The sequence below is a fragment of the Oryzias melastigma genome, linkage group LG2 (assembly GCF_002922805.2).
Source record: "Oryzias melastigma strain HK-1 linkage group LG2, ASM292280v2, whole genome shotgun sequence".
Classification (NCBI taxonomy): Eukaryota; Metazoa; Chordata; class Actinopteri; order Beloniformes; family Adrianichthyidae; genus Oryzias; species Oryzias melastigma.
The window spans coordinates 18,876,233-18,883,604 of NC_050513.1; the positions used below are offsets into that span (position 1 = coordinate 18,876,233).

General features: G+C 34.3%; 1 long non-coding RNA gene across 1 annotated transcript in view; it reads left to right on the forward strand.

Moving 5' to 3' along the window:
• Positions 1 to 7,366, forward strand: part of LOC112156646 — a 25,016-nt gene extending 17,650 nt beyond the window's left edge. Inside the window, exon 3 of the long non-coding RNA XR_002921013.2 lies at positions 6,977 to 7,366. This is a non-coding gene — a long non-coding RNA (uncharacterized LOC112156646). The remainder of the gene's footprint in view (positions 1 to 6,976) is intronic.
• Positions 7,367 to 7,372: the final 6 nt, after the last annotated feature.

A 7,372-nucleotide genomic window follows, 5' to 3' on the forward strand; every position in this document is an offset into this window, starting at 1 on the left:
TTAGCCTATTCACAATTACAACTAACCTTTTTCGCTGGAAAATTAATAAGGCGATTTCTTTTATTATTTATTTATTTATTTTTTAAATGATTTTAAGTAAGTGTGCAGAAAACACAGTACATTTTGGTTATTGTTTTTCAATTATTACAAAAGTGTTTTATTTTTATTATTTGTTTTTCTTTCTTAATTTTCTTTTCGATCTATATTATATTTTTGCGTTGTGATTTGTTTGTGTGATTTTCACATTATGATGAAACAGACAGAAGTTTTGACTCTTTTTTTCTTTTTTTTTACATTTTGGCTCTCTTCTCCTTCCATACTAAGCCTCTACTGGTGAATATACACCTGTTAAATAAACACCCTTTAACATTATTCATATTAGAAAATATTTTGAATAAAAAATACACTTTTTTTTTATCATTTTGTGCTTTTTTCACCCATCTTTACACCAAAGAAGAAGACATCTCTTAATTTTTCCCGCTCGAATCAAAGCGGTTTCATCAAACATCACCAGAAAGACAAAAAGAGCAGAAAAAAACATCGTCCATGTTTTCTTCTTCTCTCTGTTCTATCAGCTGAAGACATCTTACTGAAGCAGCGTCTTTGTATTAACTTTTAAAATTCCAATTACAAAGGAGGTTTAAGATCTCTCGGCGGAGTTTGACTTAGAGTCGGCGTTTGATCGGCGGCTCTCCGCAGGGACGCCCTCGTCTTCCTCCTCGTCTTCCTCCTCGTCTTCCTCCTCGTCTTCCTCCTCGCTCCTCTCCTGCCTCTTCACCTCCTCCTGTTTTCCTCCCAGACTTAGAGCTGCCTTGTTTTCTTTTTTCTGTCCTTTTTCTTAGGTCCTTATTTGTGGCTCGTTATGGTTGAAAAAATTATTTTTTACATTTTACTACAAGTTTTAGCAAAAAAAAAAAAAAAAACTGGTACGGACCTGAGACCAGGCATGAATGAATTCTGAGCAAAAACACGATGACATCATAAAAATGTAAAAAAAAAAGATTAGATTAATGGAACCAAAATCTGTTACTGGGCTCGCTCAAATTATAAAATTCACAAACAAAACCTAAAAACACGTGTCAGTGCTATCCAAAAAAATGTCTAAATCATTATGGGATGGCCACAGGACCTATAGTTTGGGGGCCATTTTGTGCCAAAATATAAAATTTTGCTATATTTATATTTCCGTACATCAAGGGAAAAGAAAGCTTCTGAAAAATTGATCTTTACAAAATTTTAAACACTGGATACAACCTTAAGTCTACAACCACAACTGAACTTTGTTGACCTTTGACCTTAGGTAGGTCATCTAGGACCATCTTGAAATTAAAAAAAAAAAATAGGACCTTGTTCAAATTTTAACTAAATATTTCCATGTATTTATTATTAATTTTTGTATACTTTTTAACATAATTATGAACTAGATTTATAGCATAACCTGTGATAATGAGAAGGGGAATGCTGTAAGCTGAAATTGATAGCTTAAAACAGTGAAGCTGATAGCTAGCTAAAATATTAGCTAATTGCCAAATTAGCCTAAAAAAATAATTAAATAAAAACAAAATAAAACGGCTAGCACGAAGCTGAAAAAAATAGCTGAATTTCAAAACAGCCTAAAAGACAATACAATTCAAATTAGTCTACAAAGCTACCGTGTAGCTAAAATATTAGCTAAACTTCAAAGCAGCCTAAAAAATGGAAAAACGGCCTAAATTAGCCAAAACAGTTAGCATAGCCTGAAAATCTGGGAAAAATAAGAAAAATTAGCAAAAACAGCTAGCATGTAGCTGAGATATTAGCTTAACTCCAAAACAGCTTAAAAAAAAGAATAATTTGAAAAAAGCCTTAATTAGCTAAAACAGCTAGCATGTAGCTGAAATATTAGCTAAACTCGAAAAATAGCCTAAAAAATCTTAGTAAATGTCAAAATATTCCAACAAGCTAACATAATGTCAATTTTTAAAACTTTAAAACTGTAACTTTTTAACATCATTATGAACGATTAAAGTGACAGAAATATTATTACAGAATAAATCAACTTAAACTTTAAATAACTTTCAATATTTTATTCTCCATAAAAATATTTTTGTCAAAATTATACAAGTTAGAAATAACATTGGGTCATTAATAACAATAAAATAAAATGATCTTGAGGGCCGGATAGAATTACCCGGAGGGCCTTGACTTTGAACATGTGATCTACCTCCTTACGCTACAGGCATCTTTAGTAAAAAAAAAAAAAATGTTACACATAAAGTTTGTACATTTTGAACGGTGTTATCCTCCTCTGTTACTTTAACAGTTTCCACATGAATATTGTGGTAAATGTGAAAAGTGAATCCCGGGCTTGAGCTGATCGAAACGATATAACATATGATATGACTAGAACAGCAATGTGGGCGTGGTTAGCAAAAAACTTCCGTTGCTAAGGAAATCAGAAAAATTACTTTAGCCGATTCTTCTAAAAAATACATAAAACTGTTCGTCAGGGTCTGGCGACCAAAAAATGAAATGGTTGCTATGGAGATAAAATGATATAAAAGCCGCCATTTTGAAAAAAGAAAAAAAGGGGGTTCCTTTTTTAATGAATTTCTTATGTAGCTTTAATCAGGGGGGTAGGGAATGGGGGTGGGGCATGTAGTCCAGTCAATGAGGGTCAACTTTCCTTCTTCTTTGAGTTCCCTCCAGTTTCCTTCCCCTCTGTCCTAACCAGGAGGTGTATTTTTTTGGGTTTTTTGTGTAGGTGTGTGCGTTCCTCAGGCCTGCGGTGGCGGTTTAACAGCTCACACCTTTCTGAATCCCTCCACAAACGGAGCCGCCAGCCTCCCTTCATGTGTGTCTCTGTGTGTGTGTGAATCCAAAGCTACCTCGCTACCTATTGGACTTAATAAAGGAGTGTCTCGGTAACCATTACCCCCACAGTCATGCAGAACAAATTACATTTAATGGGGTTTCTTTGCCCTCACAGTCGTTTTCACCGTTTGCTTCCAAATTTCAATTTAGTGCTTAATGCTAAGGTTTCCTTCAAAGTATTATGGAGCAATATTATACCAATTACGGCGCCTTCGAACATTAAATTAAATGCATTAGCACCATATTGGAGAGAAAGGCGGCCGTTTTCCAAACAGGGGGTTCTGCTCCGGAACGCCGAGGCGGGCAAATGATCCGCGGCGCGGGAGCGACGGCGGCGGCGCTCCAACACAATTATGTTTGTTGTCGCTGCGACTCATCTCTCCTGAATCATTTACTTACTCCAATTCCATATGGATACCGTGATGCAGACGCAGACTTGGGTTAATGTGCTGTAAATGAGTCGGGGGAGGGGGTCAGAACTCTGAGGGATCATGGGAAGGTGAGAAGCTATAGGGTCCTTCAAAATAAAACCAAACACATCCTTACCTGGTGTCAAAATAAGACTAAAACAAGATAGTCTTTAAATTTCTATTATAAATATTGAGGAAGTTTACTCCTGGATGATGAATACCAAAAAAAAATTATAAATTAGCATTTTTTTATAGCCATAATCTCGTAGTTATGGAGTTTTAATTGTGAATCTTTATGAATCTGACAGTTTCAGATGCTTTTGTTTGTTTAAATTAAGTTTGAAGAGTTCAAAATAAAACAAAAAAAGATTATTGTTTTTTTTCCCACTTTTTTTTAGAACTGTATGTACAGTGTCGTAACAGAATACCAACCGTTCCTATTTCTGTAGTAAGTTAGTCCTCTAATAGTACCAAATATATACAATACATAAGATAAAATAGTAATAATTTAGGGTGTAAAAGTCTGACGATATGATACATGTATGATAAATCTCAAGACGGTATCAGACAATATTTGATTTTATTTAAATTATGACTTAAAAATTGTCTGAATGTTAGTATATTTTTCACAAAAGTAAAAAATTAAAATACACGTTATTACATGATAGTACATTAAGAACTGGAATTATATCTCATACACAAGTTGCTTTTAAGTAATATTAAATATCACCTTGGCTGTATTTTAAATTGATACAAGTATCGCCAATTAAAATATTGCGATATTTCCTTGAATTGATTTTTTTTTCTTGCAGCCTTAGTAAAAATGTTCAGATCATTGACAGTATGAGATAACTGGACCGAGTGAGTGTGACATCATTCATAGAAATAATTTAATTTAACTTTTTGCAATGAAAACACCACTTGATATGTTAGCAATGAATATTATTTTTGGCTAATAAAGGAAAATTTATATTAAACTATATTATTCCATCGTCTATGAACAAATCAAGGGTCTTATCTGGTTTCACAATTAGACAAATTTAATGAAAGTTAGCTAAAATTGTTGTTTTTTGTGTAGTTTGAATGAATGAATGAATGAATGAATGAAATGGTTTATTTCCAGCAATCATGTCATAATACATACATAACATATCACTTAATGAATCACAAGTAGATCACTTGAAAGGGAGTGGAAGGAAGCGAACTTATATAATCCCACCACGACCCCGACTAGTTAAAAAGTGATAGCAGTTAGTTGAAAAGCTGCAGCAGATAATCCACTATTGTACATTTATTTTAATATCTTGATGCTAGCAGGAGAACAAATAAAGTCTGAAATTAGTGAGTATGAGTATTAATGAGGATACTCATGTCCAACCTGTATAATTAGGTTGAATAGTATGTATAGTCGTATGGTTGAAATAAAGATTATTCAAAGGATATTAAAAAAAATAGTCATTTTTTGATGTTGTAAACCCCCCACTGGTAACTTGGTGAACTGTTCTGGTTCCACATATTTAGCCTTAAGTCTCTGACAGGAAACTACATTTGACCACAAGGGTGAATACAAGTCATTTTTGTATAAAATGCCCCCTAGTGGTTATTTTGAGAACTGTTCTGGCTCCACTTCTTTCTTTTTAACATCCTGAGTCTCCATTAGTCTATTAGATTTTGGTGAATTTGAGGCTGGCCAATCAGAGAGGTTGTCGTTCTTTTTCCTTTTCTTTCCTTGGTTTCTACACACCTGAACAACCACACATCCTCACTCCGACAACACAACCACACATCCTCACTCCGACAACACAACCACTCGTGTCGTAAGACTATTTACAGCCAAAAACAAAAGCACCTAACAGCCGCTTTGATATCAAAGGAAAGCAACACGCTGGATCGTCTTTATCAAAGAGGACGAGCAGAAAGCGTGTTGGCGTAAATCAAAAGGATGGAACAAAACGGGCAGAAAAACCAGGAAACACAGCAGTGATCCTCATCACAGGTGATCAGTGGACAGATACCGCGATCCCCGAAGGCTTTAATATCTCACAAAAGCCTTGATCTCACTTTGAAGTCCTGTTCTTCCCGCACTAAGTGCTGAATTTGACTTTTTTTGTGCTGCAGGAGCTTCTCCGCTCTCCCTCCAGCTGTTTTCCCACAGATGCTAACAGAATTCCAGATAAACAGCAGCAGTATTTGATTTAACTTCTGTTAAACTCACGTGGATCCCAAGAATACCAGCTACAAAAACGAGAATATTCCTGCTTGAAAGAGATACTACTTGCTGTGCTGTGATGTGTTGTTTTGTTTTTGTTGTTCAAAATTGTAAAATTAAGCAAAAACATGCAGTCAAAGTGAAAATTAGCCTAATTGCTAATTAGCCTAAAATACATAATTTACAAAATTTAATGAAACAAATTCAACTTGTGTATTTTATTTAACCTATTAGGCTGATGTTAACGCATAATTACAATGTTTTTGTTTTATTTTAAAATGATGCAGGGAAAAATGAAATTATATTCATTGGTTAACATTGCTAACTAGCATTAAGTAGGCCAAAATAGTTAAACACATTTAAAGAAACAAATTAAAACCATGTCTTGTTTTTTAACTAATGATGTTAAAAAATGTTTCTTGAAAAAAGTCAAATCTAGAGGTTTTCATGACCTCAGTTTGTTCTCGTCTATGCAGATGACATTCTTGTCTATATGACTTTGTAAAAATGATCATTATCACTATTTAACATATGTTTTTCATTTACTCTATAGTCATACATTAAATTAAGTTCTAAAAAAAGAGCACATTACAACAACTGATAACACAAAAAATATTTACATAAATTATTCACATTATTTAAAGACCTGTAATAAACTTTTACATTTTTTCTTAACTACAAAGCAAATGTGGATTTTATAATGGCAACTTTTGTTGCTTAGGTTTTTTTTTTTAATTACACAAACAAAAATTAAACTAACCCCTTGTTAGCATTGCTAACTAGCACTAATCAGGTGTGTTGAGTCACTCCACATCTAGGTTCAGTCAATTCAGCTAATCAGCCATTACTGAGGCAGGGTTAGCTGCAAACCATGTGGGGTAGTAAGCTAGCTCTTGAGGAACAGGGTTGGTGACCACAGCTCAAAACAATACTAATAAAGTTTTTTTTTTCTTTTTTAACTTATTTATCTTTTTACCTAAGGCTAATTTAACCTAATGGCAACTTTTGCTGACTTAGATTCACCACTCCCGGTTAGCATTCCTAATTCGCCTTTAATAAGCCGATATAGTTAGCTTACATCATTTAAAAAACCCATATTACTGTTTTGTTTTTGTTTTTTTTACCAGTCAGTGTTTATTTATACGACACAGCTTGTTGTCTCTGCTTTATTCTAAAAATGGCACAAGAAAAATAAATAAATCATATCTTGTGGTTAGCATTGCTAATTAGCATCACTAGAATGGTATTTAAATAAACACGTCAAAGGTTTTCTGTTTTATTATCTTAATTTTTCTGATGTTCATATATAATGAAGCCATTATCTTTCAATTAAATTTTAAAATGACATAAAAAGGGAGGATGTCTTCAAGTTAGCATCGCTAACTAGCTAAAAATGTTAGTAAAGAAACTAATTTTTGTACTGCCCAAATCCTTTTTGTGTTTAGGTTTTCTTGGGTTTTTTTTCCAGCCTCATCACTCCCTACTTCCCTTTTTTTATTTTCAGATTTCAGAGCCGTCTTGAGCATGAAAGTGACTTTCTGATCGCCTCCTTGGCCCCGCGGCGTCTGCTCGATTTCTTCATCCCCACAATGATGTCGAGGGTCACGACTCGCTTCCTCCTGGAAACAGTGACAGACAACTGGTACACAAACACACATTTAGAAAGACTTTCTTGGCAATAGCTATGACTATTTCAAAACAACAGCATGTCTTTGGAAATACAGTTCCATTTCTGACATGTAGACATAAATCTCTCAGCAGAAGGTCAAGTCTTTGTGTCGCTGCATCTCAACAAAAAAGATGAAAGCAAAACGCCTCGGCGGTAAAAGTGCGTGACGCCGCCGTCTAATGAGTCCATAAAGTCTTCTCCTCAGCATCTCCAACAACTCCTCTCCCATAT